Source organism: Mobula birostris, chromosome X (genome assembly GCF_030028105.1).
Source record: "Mobula birostris isolate sMobBir1 chromosome X, sMobBir1.hap1, whole genome shotgun sequence".
Lineage (NCBI taxonomy): Eukaryota > Metazoa > Chordata > Chondrichthyes > Myliobatiformes > Myliobatidae > Mobula > Mobula birostris.
Genome location: NC_092402.1, coordinates 14625565 through 14644567, shown reverse-complemented (window position 1 = coordinate 14644567; position 19003 = coordinate 14625565). Strand labels below are relative to the sequence as shown.

Genomic DNA, 19003 nt, shown 5'->3' with positions numbered 1-19003 from the left:
GATCTGGGGTTCGGGGAGTAATGGAGGGGGAGGCAGCAGAGGGATCCCCATTTGAGCCATTCCCATCTGTCTGCATTTGGCCTGTAGCTCTCTAAACCTTTCCTATCCACCAACCTGTCTTGAGTGTCTTTTAAATGTTGTTCATGTATGTACCTGCCTCAACCACATTCTCTGGCAGCTTGTCCCATATTTGGACCTCTCCCTCGGGTCCCTATTAAATCTCTCTCTCTCTCTCATGTTAAACATGTGCTCTCCGGTTCCTGATTCCCCAACCGTTGGGAAAGACCATGCGCATTCAGACTCTCTGTGACCCTCATGGTTTTATACACCTGTATAAGGTCACCCCTCATTCTCCAAGGCAAAAGTACAAACCTGCCCAATCTCTGTCCATAACTCAGTCTCATGAGAGCCAGCAACAGTCTCGTAAATCTCCTCTGACTTGTTCCAGCTTAATGGCATCTTTGCGAGAGAAGAACGACCAAAACTGAACACAATACTTCAGGTGTAGCTTCACTAATTTCTTCTTCAATTAAAGCATAAGACCAGAAAACATTAGGCTACTCGGCCCATCAAGTCTGCTCTTGTCATTTCATCATGGCTGATTGATTATCCCTCTCAACCCTATTCTCCTACCTTTTCACTGTAACCTGACAAACCAAAAACCTATAAACCTTGTCTTCTGTTAGAATGTTTTTTTGGGTCAGCACATATGGCAAATAATTTCAGCAACTGACTTTCAGCCACCAGTCTTCAGATGCCAATATGAACTGTAGATTAAATCTAAAATGCAGCTCCTGGGTTCCTAAGAACTGTGAACCACAGTTATTTGGAAGACCAGACAATGCTGATTAAGATTCACTGACATGTCTGTGGTGTGGGTGCGAAGAGGGAGGTGTGAAGTTTGTGTGTAGTTCAAAGAAAGCATTGTGGATGCATTGTAAATATAGAATTTTCCTTTGCTCTTTAGCGCATAAAATGTCATGTAGCATTGGGTCAGACAGACCACTGTCCTCTGAAAGGGTCTCCATCTGATGGCTGCTGTATCTCATTTTGTTGAATAGAGAGGCTGCTTAATATTTACCAGTACTTCTCTCCAGTGACTTTGTCCATGCCACATTTGGTGTCAGGAGTGGGATACCTTCTTGTGGCCCATTGTGTGGACGATGATCTCAGCAGTCTAAGTGGGTAGGTATTTTTTAAATTAGCACTCTCACTTGGACCTGTTCAGGTCGGTGGCTACGGGATTGCTACGTATCACGAAAACAATGGAAAACTGAACTGGGAGATAAAAGTAGTGTGTGTGCATGCACGTGCCTTTATGTAAGAAGCTAATCTTTGTGTGTTAATTTGGTTAGGCGGGGCTACCAGTCGCGAAGGATGGTTATTGAAGGTTCGAGATGCCAGTGGAGGAATGTACTCATTCCAGGAACTGTACTTCAGCAAGCATGTTTGCGAGTGTGTGTGCCTTGGTGTAACTGATACAAAGGAACACAGCAGGCTTCATGAGTTTAGATGCACATCTGTGGCAGATTGCAGAGTACATTCTCAGTGGTTATAAGTATGTAATGCTTAACTGGTACCCTTTATTTATATTTTGTAGTCTGGGAATTAGTGTGGAGATATTTCAGGGACAGGTTTTACCCAGATATGTCTGTTAGGATGGCACCTACTGTGGTCAGGCAACATCAGGTCGAGAACCCTGAAGACCCATGCCAGCCCTTTACCCTGGTTATGGCCATTCATAAGCCTTTCACCTCAGGGAGAAACACAGCATCTTGTCAGAATTGCCCTCACTTAAAGTTACATGTGAGAATTCAGAATTATGGTGCAAACTCGAGTAATACTTTGCTTCAGTATTCACTACGGAAAAGGATATTGGCGATTGTAGGGATGACTTACAGTGGACTGAAAACCTTGAGCATACAGACATTAAGAAAGAGGATGTGCTGGAGCTTTTGTAAAGCATCAAGTTGGATAAGTCTCCGGACCTTATGAGATGTACCTCAGGCTACAGTGGGAGGCGAGGGAGGAGATTGCTGAGCCTCTGGCAACGATCTTTGCATCATCAATGGGGACGAGAGATGCTCCAGAGGATTGGAGGGTTCTCTTATTCAAGAAAGGGTGTATAGATAGCCCAGGACATTATAGGAAGGTGAATCTTACTTCAGTGGTTGGTAATTTGATGGAGGAGATCCTGACAGGCAAGATTCATAAACACTTGGAGAGGCATATGATAAGGAATAGTCAGCATTGCTTTGTCTTATGAGCTTGATTGAATTTTTTCAGGATGTCACTAAACACATTGATGAAGGTAGAGCATATAGATGTAGTACATATGGATTTCAGCAAGGCATTTGACAAGGTACCCCATGCAAGGCTTATTGAGAAAGTAAGGAGGCATAGGATCCAAGGGGACCTTGCTTTGTGGATCTGGAATTGGTTTGCTCACAGAAGACAAAGACCAGTTGTAGACGGGTCATATTCTGCATGCAGGTCAGTGACCAGTGGTGTGCCTCAGGGATCTGTTCTGGGATCCCTAAGATTTTTATAAATTACCTGGATGAGAAAGTGGAGGGATGGGTCAGTAAATTTGCTGATGACTCAAAGCTTGGGAGGTGTTGTAGAGCAGGGGTCCCCAACCTTTTTTGCACCGTGGACCAGTTTAATATTGACAATATTCTTGTGGACCGGCCGACTGGTGGGGGGGTGTGAGGAATGTTCAAATGGGGTTAAACTCACCTCAACATGTCTTTTGCACTAAGGGTTGCCAACTTTCTCAGTCCCAAATAAGGGACAAAAATAGCAGTCAAATCCTGATGAAAGGTTCCAGCCCGAAACGTCGACTGTACCTCTTCCTATAGATGCTGCCTGGCCTGCTGCGTTCACCAGCATTTTGTATGTCTGTTGACGGGACACTTGTTTACTCCAAGAAAGACGACCATGACCATGAAGCCTTGTGCGGGCACCTGTGTGCGCATGCGTGACGTGCACATGCGCGTACTTGCCGATTTTTTTTCCACAAGTCGGTTTTGGCTTAATTTTCCTGACTGCACTGTACATACATTATTTCTACTTTAGATAGGCTGTGTATTTATCATATCATTCCTGCTTTTGCCATATGTCAGTGTTATTTATTTTTGGTTTTATGTGTTATTTGGTATGATTTGTTAGGTTATTTTTTGGGACTGGGAATGCTGTAAATTTTTTCCCATATAAATTAATGGTAATTGCTTCTTCGCTTTACGCCATTTCAGCACGAAAGGTTTCATAGGAATGCTCTACCTTAGTGGGGGAAATATGGGACAAGGGCGGTCCCGTAAGGGACAAACCAATTCAGCCCAATATATGGGATGTTCCGGCAAATACAGGACAGTTGGCAACCCTATGTTCAACTTCAACAGTGCGTGACAGAGAATGAGGAAGGGTGCAGCTGACTCATATCGTTTCCTCGCGGCCCGGTAGCACATACTTTGCCGCCCCGTGGTTGGGGACCGCTGTTGTAAAGAGTGTGGAGGGCTGTCAGAGGTTACAGGGAGATATTGATAGGATACAAAACTGGGCTGAGAAGTGGCAGATGGAGTTCAACACAGATAAGTGTGGGGTGGTTTATTTTGGTAGGTCAAATATGATGGCAGAATATAGTATGAATGATAAGATTCTCGGCAGTGTGGACAATTAGAGGGATCTTGGGGTCCAAGTCCATAGGACACTCAAATCAGCTGTGCAGGTTGACTCTGTGGTTAAGAAAACATACGGTGCATTGGCCTGCATCAATCATAGGATTGAGTTTTGGAGCCGAGAGGTAACATTGCAGCTATATAGGACCCTGGTCAGAGCCCACCTGGAGTACTGTGCTCAGTTCTGGTTGGGGAGGAAGGATGGGGAAACCATAGAAAGGGTGCAGAGGAGATTTACAAGGCTGTTGCCTGGACTGGGGAGCATGCCTTATGAGAATAGGTTGGGTTGGGTGAACTTGGCCTTTTTTCCTTGGAGCGACAGAGGATGAGAAGTGACCTGATGGAGGTGTACAAAACGATGAGAGGCATTGATCGTGTGGATAGTCAGAGGGATTTATCCCGGGTCTGAAATGGCTAGCATGAGAGGGCACAGTTTTAAGGTGTTTCGAAGTGGATACACAGGAGATGTTAGGGGTAAGTTTTTTTTAACGCAGAGAGTGGTGAGTGTGTGGAATGGGCTGCCACCAATGGTGGTTCAGGTGGTTATGATAGGGTGTTTTAAGAGACTCCTGGACAGGTACATGGAGATCAGAAAAGTAGAGGGCTAAGGGTAACCCTGGGTAATTTCTAAGGGAAGGACATGCTCAGCACAGCTTTGTGAGCCGAAGGGCCTGTATTGTGCTGTAGGTTTTCTCTGTTCTATGTTCTCAGATAGATGAGAGGATTTCCACAAGTCTAATGACTTACAGAAGTGTGTCACTGCAAAATGCCCTTTCAACAGCCCAAATGCTGATGGGTCGACACAAACACACTAACCTTCCAATGCATGAAAACATGTTGACACCTACAGGAGCACACAAGATCAAAATGGCTAAAGTGAAAGGGAAAGAAAAAGAGAAATGGTATCATGACAAGTCTACAAAAAGCCTACCAGTTCTGAAGCCTGGAGATCAAACTCGAATCCCAGTTCACAATTCTGGAACATGGTCCATGTCAGGATACGTCCAAGAGGAAGTCACTCCATATTCCTACCAGATTCAGACAGAGCAAGGGACACCTCTGAGAAAGAACCGTATGGATCTACAACCACAGGATCCAACCCATAGCTGTGATGTGTCACCTGTCAGGACAGCAAAGGGGTCAGCATTTGTAAAAGATGAACATGTTGATCAGAGTTCTCAGAAAAACACAAATAGTAATGCAGCAAATGTAAGCAATACTCCTGTGGAAACAACTAGCAGACCAAAAGGACCATTAAACCATCTCAGAGACTGACTGAAAGCTGTTGTGTGGATCAGGGACTGTAGTTGCTCATTACAATTGAAGTTGAAATGTTGAACAGCTGAAAATTCAGCAAAAATAAAGGAAAGAGACCAGTTACAGAATGTAGATATCTTTGTTGGAAAGAATTATTGCTCCTTCCAGGTTTATGAGGACAAAGTATTGTATTTGTTTGTCTTTCATGGGTGGAAAGGAAAGATGTTTTATTATGTATGCATAATATACAACTTCATTTCCCAGTGAGCAATATGAGGGGTTCACCCGGAACCTGAAGCTGTGAAAGTGACCTGGTTGCGCACACTGCGGTTGAGAAGCAGTCCGGTAGTAAAATGTTCCAATTGTAGTCCCCCGACCAGCCTCAGAGTCGCTCGGCTCGCTGTCGTCCAGGGAAACAGCCCTCGGCCCCGCCAAACTGGGTAATAGTTTGTGTGGATGCTGTGTGATGTACCCCACCCCGCCCAAATAACAGACCAGATACGATTAAATGATTTACAGTTTATAGATATTACTGCAACTATATGATTAATAGAGAATAAAATATAAAAGGAAAATAAAAGGTGCCACACTTATCAAAGTTCAATCTCCTCATGCACAAACAGTTGGAGCTCAGGACCCTCCTTCTTCACCCTGCAACCCCCCGGACCACCTCGACTGCCCGCCTGGGACCAACAACGGTCGTCGACCAGACGCTCCACACGAGTCCGTCTCCGACTCCCTTCCTCGCCGAATGCGCCGCTCGGGGTCCGACTCCGTTAGCGGACTCACAGCACCTGGTCCATTCTCTGTCTCTCTCTCCCACCTCCTGCCTCAAAACCCCACGCATACAAATCTTCCAGATACACCAAAGTCATAACAACTATCCCAATTGGTTCACCCCCTAACCCACAACAAGCTGCTAGCGCAAAGCTTTCTCAGCATTTAACCTAACAAAGAAGCATTTCCGATTATAACATAACAAAGAAGCCATTTTAATTAGCCTCCGCAGTAACATAAAGACGAAACCCCCTTACACAATGTTTGCAGACACCAAGTTTTTCTTTATTAACAACAAAAATAACAATAACTTTGATTCTCCTGGATTCCAATTCTCATATTTTCTCTCTCTCTCTCTCTCTCTCTCTCTCTCTCTCTCTCTCTCTCTCTCTCTCTCTCTCTCTCTCTCTCTCTCTCTCTCTCTCTCTCTCTCTCTCTCTCTCTCTCTCTCTCTCTCTCTTCCTCACCCCCACCCCCTGCTGTGTGAATAAAGACTTATATTTTCCAGTTTGAGCTGCTAATTAGCAGTTTTAGTACAGTCACAATAGGAACCCTCTGGAGAGGGTGCAGAGGAGATTTACCAAGATTGGAGCCAATGTCTTACAAAAGAAAAGTTGAGCACGTTACGGCTTTTCTCTTTGAGCAAATAGAATGAGAGGTGGCTTGATAGTGAAATACAAGATGTTAAGAGACAAATGCAGAGCGAACAACCAGTGCCTATTTCCCAGGGGGGCAATGGCTAAAATGAGACATCATCATTTTAAGGTGATTGGACGAAAGCATAGGGAGCATGTCACAGGGACATACTTTACAGCAGGAGTCCCCAACATTTTTTGCACTGTGGACCGGTTTAATAGTGACAATCTGGGGGGGGGGGAGGGAGAGGGGGTTGTTCAAGTTCAACAGTGCGTGACAGGGAATGAAGAAAGGTGCAGCTGACTCATATCACCAAATCATATCGTTTCCTCATGGCCCAATACTGATCCACGGCCCAGTGGTTGGGGACCACTATCTTACAGGACTGGTAAGTGGTGGAATGCACTGCCAGGGGTGGTGGTTCAGCTAGATTTTCAGCAGTATCCAAAGTGATATACCTGTTATTGAGGGGAACAGCCACGGGTATTCTCTGTTCTGTCTGTCTTCTCGATCCGTCTCTTGGCATTCACCTGCCTCCTGCAACTTAAGGGTGACTGCCTCTCTGAACCTCTCATCTATCATCTCCTCATTCTCCCATATCAACCGAAGGTCATCCAGTTGCAGCTCCAGTTCCCCAACACGGTCTCTAAGGAGGTGCAGCTGGATGAACTTTACACTGATGCAATTATAAAGTGCACTGGAGGTCTCACAGAACTCCCAAATCTGGCATGAAGAACACACCATTGACCCTGGATCCATTCTCACTACTCTGGCCAGGCCTAACAGACAAGGAATGAAAGCAACTCACCAGAAACTCACCTTAGCCTCCACCTCTTCTTGCCAAAGCCTCTAGCTCCCCACTCTAACCCTATCCACGCATACGATGACCACTCAGCTGAAACCTTACTTCTTTTGAAAGACCTTTGTCAAGTACCTGATAAACCACGATATTTGAAGACCACTGAAAAGTTCCTTCTTCTACTTCGAGTCATGTTTAACGCACTTCAATTCCCCTCCAAGATGAAAATCAAGTAATATCAAAAAGTCTATCGCTTTTCAAAAAGTCAGATCTGCACTTCTATGCATTACGGTGGCAGTATATCCTAACCAACTTTCCACGGCAACTGTGTCTGTCCTAACGATCTCAATTTAGCAATTGCTGTTTCCTTTGCACCTCGTAAGAACTGCATTCAAACAATCTATGCGGCACTGTTTCTTGACAAGTGCACTCCCTACAAATGTCTGCATCATGCACAGTAATTCTAAACAAGCAATTATTCAACCAATTACGTCCAACACGTAAACGTGGAAGTATAACTTCTTCCCTCCTTTTATAACCATCTCCTAGTTGAGTTCCCCACATCTCCTGATTTTTATACCAATGCCATCCTTTTCCTTACCCCAACTTTGTTACCACAGTGATCAAATGGAGTTTTTAATTAGAAACATAGAAGCAACACAATCCAGGCCCTTTGGCCCACAATGCTGAGCAGAACATGTACTTACTTTAGAAATTAGATTAGATTAGATTAGATTATGAGGACACGCAGTCCTGTTTTATTGTCATTTAGTTATGCATGCATTAAGAAATAATACAATTTGTTCCTGCAGAATGATATCACAGAAACACAAGACAAACCAAGACTAAAAAAAATCTGACAAAAACTATATAATCATAACATATAGTTTCAACAGTGCAAGCAATACCGTAATTTGATAGAAGAACAGAGCATGGGCACGGTAAAAAATCTCAAAGTCTCTTGGAAGTCCCATCATTTCAGGCAGACGGTTGAGGGAAGAAAACTCTTCCTGCCACGAGCTTCCAGCGCGGCAAACTTGCTGATGCAGCATCCTTGGAAGCACCCAACCACAGTCCGACTCCGAGTCCGTCTGAAAACTTGGAGCCTCCGACAGCTCTCCGACACCGAGCAACACTCACAACACGCTGGAGGAACTCGGCAGGTCGGGCAGCATCCGTGGAAACGATCAGTCGATGTTTCGGGCAGAACCCTTCATCAGGACTGTAGAGGGAAGGGGCAGAGGCCCTATAAGGAAGGTGGGGGGAGGGTGGGAAGGAGAAGGCTGGTAGGTTCCAGGTGAAAAACCAGTAAGGGGAAAGATAAAGGGGTTGGAGAGGGGAGGCAGGGAGGTGATAGGCAGGAAAGGCGAAGAAGGAATAGGGGAAAGTACAATGGGTAGTAGAAGGAGGCAGAACCATGAGGGAGGTGATAGGCAGCTGGGGGAGGGGGCAGAGTGACATAGGGATAGAGGAAGGGAGGGAGAGGGAATTACCAGAAGTTGGAGAATTCTATGTTCATACCAAGGGGCTGGAGACTACCTAGACAGTATATGATGTGTTACTCCTCCAACCTGAGTTTAACCTCATCATGGCAGTAGAGGAGGCCATGTATGGACATATCTGAATGGGAGTGGGAAGCAGAGTTGAAGTGGGTGGCTACTGGGAGATCCTGTCTGTTGTGGCGGACGGAGCGGAGGTGCTCGATGAAGCGGTCCCCCAATCTGCGTCGGGTTTCACTGATGTAGAGGAGGCCACACCAGGAGCACCGGATGCAATAGATGACCGCAACAGACTCACAAGTGAAGTGTTGCCTCACTTGGAAGGACTGTTTGGGGCCCTGAATGGTGGCAAGAGAGGAGGTGTAGGGACAGGTGTAGCACTTGTGCTTACAGGGATAAGTGCCGGGTGGGAGATCCGTGGGGAGGGACGTGCAGATCAGGGAGTCATGGAGGGACCGCTCCCTGTGGAAAGCGGAGAGGGGTGGAGAGGGAAAGATGTGCTTAGTGGTGGGGTCCTGTTGAAGGTGGCGGAAGATAATGTGCTCCCACTCCCATTCAGATATGGGAGTGGATTTGGCAAATCATTGTTTGCAGATGATGGTGCAATCTGGAAAAGAGGAAGAAACACCAAGTGTATATTAAGGCAGGTACAAAAGGCTTTAAGATCATTTGAAAACTGGGCTAATAAATGGGGTTTCAGGATTTCTGCTTCTAAGTTCAAATACATGATTTTTGGCTTTAGAAGAAGGATTCCTGATTGTGAATTGTGTCTATATGATTCTCCACGAGAAAGAGTCAAGGTATTCAAGACTTTAGGCGTCTGGTTTGATGAAAGACTTACTTGGAGGGTTCATATAGACAAAACAATTGGAAAGTGTGAGAAAGTTTTAAATGTTATGACAACTATTGCTGGATGCGACTGGGGAATAAGGCGGGAAACTATGTACATAATATATCTAGCTATGATTGGATCAGTTATAGATTATGGTTGTATTGCTTATGGTTCTGCTGCTACAGCAGTGCTTGGAAAACTAGACACTGTGCAGTCCAAAGCACTTAGACTCTGTTGTGCAGCCTTTAGAACAACATCAGTCCCGGCATTACGTGTGGAGATGGGAGAAGTGCCTCTGCATTTAAGACGAATTCAGTTGGGCCTGCAGTATTGGGTAAAACTAAATGGATTCAGTCACAGCTGTCCATCAAAGTGTCTTTTGCAGGGGAAGTCGGAGCACCAAAGTAAAATTAAAAGATACCCATTTTTAGATTTGGTTTATTACAGGGCTGTGAAATTGAAACTGACTGAGGAAGACATAGTTGGCCAAATTTGCCTGCCACCCATCCCTTTTTGGCTCTTTCCAGAACCAGAAGCAGACCTATTCCTCCTTTTTCAGCTTAAAGGAAGCAGTGCAATTTCATCAGTGTTGATCACAAATGAATATTTAAATAATAAATGGGGATCTTATCTGAAGATTTTTACTGATGGCTCATTGGACCCAGAGAGCAGCAGGGCAGGATTTGGGATGTATGTGTCTCAACTTGGAGTTAAGATTGGTCACTGGGTTTCAGATGGTGTTTCTGTCTTTGCAACAGAATTATTAGCAATCCTCTGGGCCTTATGGTGGATAGAAGACTCTCGACCACGTAGGGTTATCATCTGTTCGGATTCTGCTGCTGCCTTAGAGTCTATAAAAGGGAGTAAATCAAAAGCTTGTCCTGACATAGTTATTGAGATTCTCTTAGTGTTGTTTAGAGTAGGGAAGATGGGTTGTGCAGTTAGATTTTCATGGATACCTGGGTATGCTGGGGTGGAGGGAAATGAAATTGTGGATGGCATTGCAAAGTCTTCCTTACAGAGCAGGCAAGTAGAAATTAGAGTTCCCCTAGGCAGAGCAGAATTGAGAAGTAGGATTAAAAGAGGTACAGAGAAGAAGTGGCAGGAGGATTGGAAAAATGAATTAAGGGGCAGGCATCATTTTTCTAGTCACCCACTAGTTAAAAAGGTCTCAGACTGTTACCTTTTAAGTCGTAGAGATATGGTGAAATTTACAAGACTTAGGTTGGGGCATTGTGGGCTAAACTATTATTTAAAGATAATAGGCAAACATCCTACTGGATTAGGTGACTGTGGTAGTCCAGAGACAGTCCAGCATGTTTTGCTGAGCTGTAATCGATACAAAATTGAAAGAAGCATGCTGTTCAAGAGGCTATCTGGCTTAAATTTATTTTGGTTTTCCATTGTTTGGCCCTCAAGAGAATCAGCATCTGATTGAAAAGTCTGTCATTCAATTTATACGTGAGACTAGGTTGTATTCGAGAATTTGAATTCCTTGAAGTTCTATAATTAATTATACATCCTGCGGAGGGCTGTAATACGCTAGATGCGTCTAAACAGCCGGAAATAAAAGAAGAAGAAGAAGAAGAACAGCATGAAATGGTAATGATGGTGCAGTGTGGAAGAGAGGTAGGAATATAATGCAAGAGTACAAGATAATAAGAGGAATAGATAGAGTGGATAGCCAGCGCCTCTTCCCCAGGGCACCACTGCTCAATACAAGAGGACATGGCTTTAAGGTAAGGGGTGGGAAGTTCAAGGGGGATATTAGAGGAAGGTTTTTTACTCAGAGAGTGGTTGGTGCATGGAATGCACTGCCTGAGTCAGTGGTGGAGGCAGATACACTAGTGAAGTTTAAGAGACTACTAGACAGGTATATGGAGGAATTTAAGGTGGGGGCTTATATGGGAGGCAGGGTTTGAGGGTCAGCAAAACATTGTGGGCCGAAGGGCCTGTACTGTGCTGCACTATTCTATGTTCTATAAATTATATAGTTAGGAAAATGCAAGCAGCTATTAATGAAGTAGTGAAATGGAGACTATCAGTGGGGGCTGAAATTTTCCATTGCGAAAACTTACGCTGTTTATTTTGTGTTCTAAAAGGAACATTGCCCCCACAATTGATCTCAATTTACATGTTAAATCTCATATCGAGTCAGTGATAAAGTGTCTCGGTATGTGGATGGACACAAGGATAATTTGGAAGGGTCATGTCAATAAAAATCTGCAGATGCGTAAATAATGTCTTTAATGTGCTCAAGTTGCTGAGTTGGGTCTGATGAGGGTGCGAGTGGGAGGTCACTTAAATGTATATTGCTTTAATCAAACCTGTCTTTGATTATGAATGTATTGCTTCTGGGTCAGCCTCACCAGCGGTCTTAAAGCCCGTTAGATGAAGTTCAAATTCAATCATTGAGATTATGTTGTGGTGCTATTAAATCATCCCCAATTTCAGCATTACTAGTGGAAATGGATTAAGTACCTTTACATCTACACAGGTTACAGTTAGCAATGGTTTATTGGGTTAATGTAAGAGGACATAAAGCTGGTCCTAAAATATTGCCAACAGCAGGAGTGTTGAGACTACTGCATTCGCAAGGTCTTCAGTTTTGGGTGGATGGAAAATGAATGGGCAGAAAATCTTGGGTTTTTTGATGTGAAATATGGTCCCGGTGTACCCCTTTCTGTCACGACTCCATAGTTTTCCCCTTTGCCGGTGGTTGACTTCAGCCTTCAAGAAAAGATCAAGATGACAATTGATTGTACATCCGTGGTACAGGCAATTCAGCAATACATGCAAGACAGACATTGTGGATTCTTACACATCTACATAGTTAATTCAAAGACCCAGTGACAGGTCGTTCAGGTGTCTCTGATTATGTTCCAAAGGTTCAGGTGATTATTAAGAAAGGATTATCATACAAAGTGTCTGTATTCACGGCTGAGATGGTTGCTATCATTTTAATCTTGGAATGGGTTGGAGAAGTACATCCTGATTATGTACTTCCATGCTCTGATTTGATCTGTTTTGACATATGTTAAAAAATGTACTTCAAATTGTAGGCCAGACGTTCTTCTTGATGAAAACCCCTGGTTTCCTTGGGTTGTGCTAGTCCAGGGATTGCACACTCTGGTCCTGCCAAATCCATGAGATTCGGATGGTACTCCCACCTCAAACCTCGGTTTGTGTGGAGACTGTGTATTTTGCTCCCTTGGTACATCTCAGTGCCAAGAAATAACAGCACGCTGCATGTGATTATATGAATTATATTTATGAATGTTAACTTAACAAAAGGGTTAGTAAAGAACAGAAAGAAAAAAAACAAAAAGGGCCCATTATAATTAAACAGTCAAATGTGTACAAGTTGGAGCTCAGCTCTTCCCAAAGTTATATTCACCGATACTCAGTAGACCTCTGCACCTTGCTCCATCGAATGATGGTCCTCTACCGGGTCGAATCCTGCAACCAGTTCTCTCCAATGTCTTCTCTCTTCATGTCCCTCTGAACCAAGACCCCAGATCACACGGGTGTCAGGCACACTGACAAAAACCTGCTCCCCAGATTGGATGGCTCTCATTCCAAAGCACCTGTTATCTCCAACCATAACTCAAGCACTGCTCCTACAGAAACACCATTACATCAACAGTGAAACCTCTATCAGGGTGTTACATTGAGATTGGACAACATCTGTTGAGGTTGCAGTGTTGAGCATACATTTCATATGGCTCCCTGCCCTTGTTGGGGTTGAAGGAAACAAGGTGCCAGACCTTCTAGCCAAGCAATGACTTCAAATTAAGGAAGTAAATGTGGTGTCTTTGCATAAAGGGGTAGCGAAAGCCATGAAATTAGGAGAGGCAGTAGGGGCCATGAGAAGGCCTTGGCGAGCAGGATTAAAGATAACCTCAAGGTATTCTACAAGTCTGTGAAGAGCAAGAGGATAAGACGTAAGAGAATAGGACCAATCAAGTGTGACAGTGGAAAAGTGTGTATGGACCCAGAGGAGATAACTGAGGTACTTTATGAATACTTTGCTTCAGTATTCACTATGGAAAAGGATCTTGGCAATTGTAGGGTTGACTTACAGTGGATTGAAAAACTTGAGTATATGGACATTAAGAAAGAGGATGTGCTTGTACACTTAAATTTTGCCGGATCAAATAATCACACCACACACAAGTCTTTACTTTAACCTTTTCACTAGTTTATTGTTCGAACTCAGCCGGCGAGAAAACTCAAAGCCGAACATCAAAGAGACAGAGTTTCTACCTGTCTCTCTGGCAGCTCAAACGAGCTTCTGATTTAACAAGCTGGAATGCTACAATTTATAGGACTAACAGACAAAGAACACTTAGTTGCCATGATATTACCACCAAGTCAGTTAGAGCAAACTTAATTAATTAGTTAAGAGAGTACACTAAATCATGGCTTTTAATTACAGACAAATTCTTGCCTTATCAGTAAAACTTGAATAGACAAAAGGTGGGAACATAGCTCAATATGTGAACTCATAAGACATGATGTATGCAGCATGTGTGAATACTGCCCACAGATCGTTCTCAAAGGGACAGCTGTGAGTTGTTAAAAAAAATCACTGAAGGCAGTTTTTTTTCCAGTCAAGAACAGTCTCTCCAACTTTTCACAGAACAGAGCATATACAAGCTGGCACCTAATTTTAACCCGCTATTTACCAGATTCAGAGAATCATTTCTTACTTTTCCAACACCCTTAACCTTCATCATTCCCTCCTTTTTATCATTACACGATAACCTTTCAGAACAGATTGTCGCTTCTACAACATGATACGAAACATGGCCACAAGCAGCATAGGATACAGATAATAATCAAAGTTAATACAATCAGACTTCGGACATGCATAAACACCACTATCAATCAACATATTTTCCTTTAATCCAAGAGAGTCCTTCTGCTCAGTTCCTTCAGTGAGACGTTTGCAGTCTGTTCGATGTATCCTCCGAGAGTGCCCCTCCACAAGTGCACTGGGTGGCTTACCGTACACAGGGGCTGGTGTTCCAATATGGCAGATTAATTCATCAAGGAGCATTGGCTCAATAAGATCAGTTTCTTCTGAAATTAGAGGTTTATCTGCTCTTGTGTCTCAGTTGTTGTATTTTTAAGATAGTTTCACAATAGCAGTCAAAAGTTGTAGTTGAACCCGTGTGCTCTCCTCATGGAATCCTTCCAGGAAGCTCTCTAATAGCTCATCAGCATTGTCAATTCTTTCAGCATACTCTCCAACTATCCGTATCATTGCTGCTCTTGCTTCTGGTTCATCCAATGAGTCCAGGTTTACACAAAGTGTTGCATTAACACTTTCACACTTGTTTGGCTATTTACAGAAAATGTCCTTTATTACTACAATAGCTTCTTGGACGACGTAGTTTACTTTTGTCTGAATGAGGTCAAGTAGCGTACTCACGCAGCATTCTGCTGATTGCTCAACTTTGATTGCACATCATCCAATTGCACGCACAGCTTTTCATACAAAGTCAACATCTGCTTCAGTGGCATACTCCTTCAATTCTGCCAAAACCTGTGCAATGTTGGCTTGAGAAGCCAATCGAATCACAATATCTGGTTTTTCCAGTTTCACATATATCTTTACAAAGAAAACCTTCATTTCATGCTTAGGAATCTCAGAACTTTTCTGTACAATGAGGCTGATGTTCCGGAGGGCAACATATTGGAGTTCTGGTTCTGCAGACAACAGCGTTAGCAGTGGGGGAGCCAGTTTCTTCAACAAAGTGCCATAGTAATCCAAGTCCTTTGAAAGCATTTCCATGAATTTCATCAGAACCTTTACAGCCAACAGGACAACAGTTAAGTTGACGTGAGCTAAACGTGGCGTCACACGCTCACAGATGCCTTGAGCTTCTCGGTCATCCTTTGGGCTACAATTGGCCAAACAATCAAGGTTAAATATCTGGCCCCATTCAGTACATTCATTTCAGGCTATTAAAAGCTTGTTGATTGTCTGAAAATTGAGGTCTAGTAACTTGCTGTTTGGATGAGGTTGTGCGATCTCTGACAGAGCAGCCACAGCATTTGCAACGACCATTGGATTAGAGTCAGATATCAGATCCTTTAGAGTGTCCAGCAATCCCTGATCTTCTACCAGCTGTGCATCGATGTCATGTAGCGTGGCTTCGTAGACAGCAGCAGTTTTTCAAGCTTAACGGTCTTCATCCTTTAGACATTTTCCGCAGGGGCTCATACTAATTCTCAGTAATTTTCTCCACATGGATGCAGCCTATTGTTCTCACGGCTAGCACCCTGATAAATGGATTGGGATCTTCACAGTCCTTAACAAAAGCGTTGACAGCCATAGTTGCCCATATCTGGTTGGCTCTTTGCATGGTTCATTAGATAGAGGTACAGCAGCTTCTTCAACTCCAAATTGTCTGTCTGCATGTAGTTTATGACATCAGGAAAGAGGGCACTGACATTTCTGCCACTGGTCATTGACGTAATCCCTTTCTTCACTGCTTCTTTCTTTTTCTCCTGCTTGTCACTATTGAATTCTGCTTTGACTTCGAAGATTTCTCCTTTCTTGGTTGTTGTGAAATATTTAGAATCAGTCATGGCGAGTGTGGTCCTCTCCACCGAGGTCCGAGTTTCCCTGGATCCCAATTCTTGATCAGGATAAAATCTCCAGGCTCACTTGTTGGGTAGTCGCCTTTAGGCTGGGTTTCGTCTTCCCGATAGGCCCGTCGTACCTGTAAATGCAAGCTTAGGAAAGTTTTAGTTAATTTGCATAAATATTTTCCCATCTCCTCCCCCAAGGTATGCATGTCTAATTTTGCAGGTAAGTTCTCAGGGAGGAGCGGCAAACAAGGTCAGTGTCCCGTGGGGTTCTCAAAGGCTTCCCGTAGATAATTTCTGCAGATGATAACCCCGTCTTACTTGCTGGCATGATTCTCATATGGAATAGGGCTCAGGGTAAAACCTTCAACCAGGTCAATCCAGTTTCTTGCGTAAGTTTGGCCAACTTATCTTTCAAGGCACGATTGGCTCATTCCACTACGTCGGCTGCTTTTGGATGATGGGTGCAGTGGAACTGTTGTTTTATAACCAACTCCTTGCAAATTTCCTCATTTATTTTGGCAACAAGATGCGGTCTGTCGTCCGAGCTTATCATTTCTGGAAGTCCATAGCGAGGAATTATTTCTTTTAGCAATATTTTCATAACTGTCACAGCGGTATTATTAGTTGTAGGAACAGCTAAATCCATCTGCTAAATACATCTACTATCACTAAGCAATACTTATAACAATGTACTCTAGGTAATTCTATAAAATCAAGTTGTAAACAAGGAAAAGGTCCACCAGGCAAGGGGGTAGTTCCAGAAACACAAGGCATCCCTTTTCAGCATTTGTTTCTTTTTACAAATTAAACATGCTGTGGCTCGCTTTCTGGAAATTAAGGTGTCACCAAGATTGTAATAATGTATCAACCATTCCCTCCTTTCCCAAGTGTGTACAATTATTTACATAATCTATAAAAATAAGTAAAAACACAGAGGGAACACAGACCTGTCCCGCAGGGGTCACCCATAAATTGGTCTGAGGTTCAAGGTGGCAACCCACTTGGGACCATAGTCTGCGCTCTCCTTCAGGGGCGTCCCCCTTTGAACGTATGTATTTCCCCCATATCTGGCATACCCGTCCTTCGATTTTGTGTAATAGCAGCTTACTAGGTTCCCGAGGGGGCTAAAAGTGTGGGGTCCAAGGCTGTCCGTTTTGCTGCTGCACCAGCCGAGCATTACCCTTAAATATCTCATCAGATTCCCCAGTATGGACTGCACATCTAATAATAGCCAAAACTCGAGGTAGCTGTAGAGCGGTAAGTAAGTTGTTTACAAAGGTAGCATTACTAATGGGGGGGGGGGGTGCAGAGGAAGTCAGGAATCCCCAAAGTTCCATAGTCAGGTCATCACGGGCATAATATAAAAGTCCGCACTTTAATCTAGCTTCAGATGGAATCCACTTCCTTGCCGTTACCACACGGGGGGCCACTGTTTGAATAACAGTATCTTCAGATACAGTGAGGGTCATGACCAACCTTGCTTTGGTGCATTTGAATTCTTCCACAAGACTTGCAATTGGTAATTCCAATTTGCCGTTCCCGTACAGTCCAACAGGACTTAAGCATCGCGGAAGTCCAAGCCACTGTTTTACATGTGTGCTGATCATTCTTTCAAGCTTTTCAACCTTGCTGATGGGGATTTCATACACTGTTAAAGGCCACGAGTCTTGGGAGTATGCCGAACTGGAAGCACCACTGCTTGAGTTTTCTTGGCAGCAAGGTCTTGTTGATGCGAGCTATGTACACGATGGTATCCTTTTTGAGTTGTTCAAACTGCTCAGTGTCCTTGAGCTTAGCATCATACCATCGGCCCAAGCTCTTCACTGGCATTTCTGAAACAGTTGGGACAGGTGTCTCGTCAATCTGAAATCTTTTATCCGTGACTTGACCTTTGACAATGGAGATGCTTCTTCACTTGCTGGGCTTGATCTTCATCCTCACCCACGTGATGTTTTGATGAAGCTTTCCCAGAAATCTCTTGGTGCAGGGGACAGTTGTCGTCAGTATCATTATATCGTCCATATAGGCTCGTATCGGTGGTTGACCAAACTGTAGCCCTTTTCCTCCTGCAACCCATTTTGAGGCTCTGATAATGAGCTCCATTGCTATAGTGAAGGCCAATGGGGAGATGGTGCACCCCGCCATGATGCCTGCTTCCAGTGGTTGCCACGTTGTGGTGAAGTCTGATGTTGTGAGACAGACTTGCAGATCCTGGAAGTAGTGTTTTACCAGATTTGTTATTGTTGCAAGCACCTGAAAGAATTCAAATGCAGTCCACAGTAGGGAATGAGGAACTGATCCATAGGCATTGGCCAGGTGGAGGAACAAGACATGCAGATCCTTCCTTTCTTTCTTAGCCATCTGGATTTGATACCATATGATGCTGGTATGTTCAAGGCATCCCGAGAAGCCTGCTATGCCAGCCTTTTGGATTGACGTATCAATGAAATGATTTTGTTTCAGATACTTTGTAAGTCTTTGCACCAACACGCTGAAAAAGATCTTGTCCTCTATGTTCAGAAGGTTTATTTGGCGAAACTGCTCGATGGTGGACAAATTCTTTTCTTTTGGGATCAGAACTCCCCCCGCTCTTCTCCAGGCTTTGGGGATAATTTGCTTTTCCCACGCAACCCTCATGTTTTTCCAAAGGAATTTCAGAACATCCGGGGTGTTCTCGTAGACACAATATGGAACATCGTTAGGGCCTGGCGCTGATGCTGATCTTGCCTTCTTCACTGCCTCTTTCACCTCACTCAGCTTGGGAGGGCTGATGTTAAATTGATGTTGTGGGGGTGAGATTGGTGGGATGTCAGCTGGGACAAATATCGGTTCATCTTTTTGCTTATCAGTGTGGATGATTCTGAGATGTCTTTCAATCTCCTCTTTTGATACTTTCAAGTATCCGCTTTTCTCTTTTGTGAAA

At 43.9% G+C, this 19003-nt stretch overlaps 1 pseudogene; it reads right to left on the bottom strand.

Annotated features, from left to right (window-relative positions):
• Positions 1–14035: 14035 nt before the first annotated feature.
• LOC140191437 (AP-1 complex subunit beta-1-like) lies at positions 14036–16182 on the bottom strand (annotated as a pseudogene).
• Positions 16183–19003: the final 2821 nt, after the last annotated feature.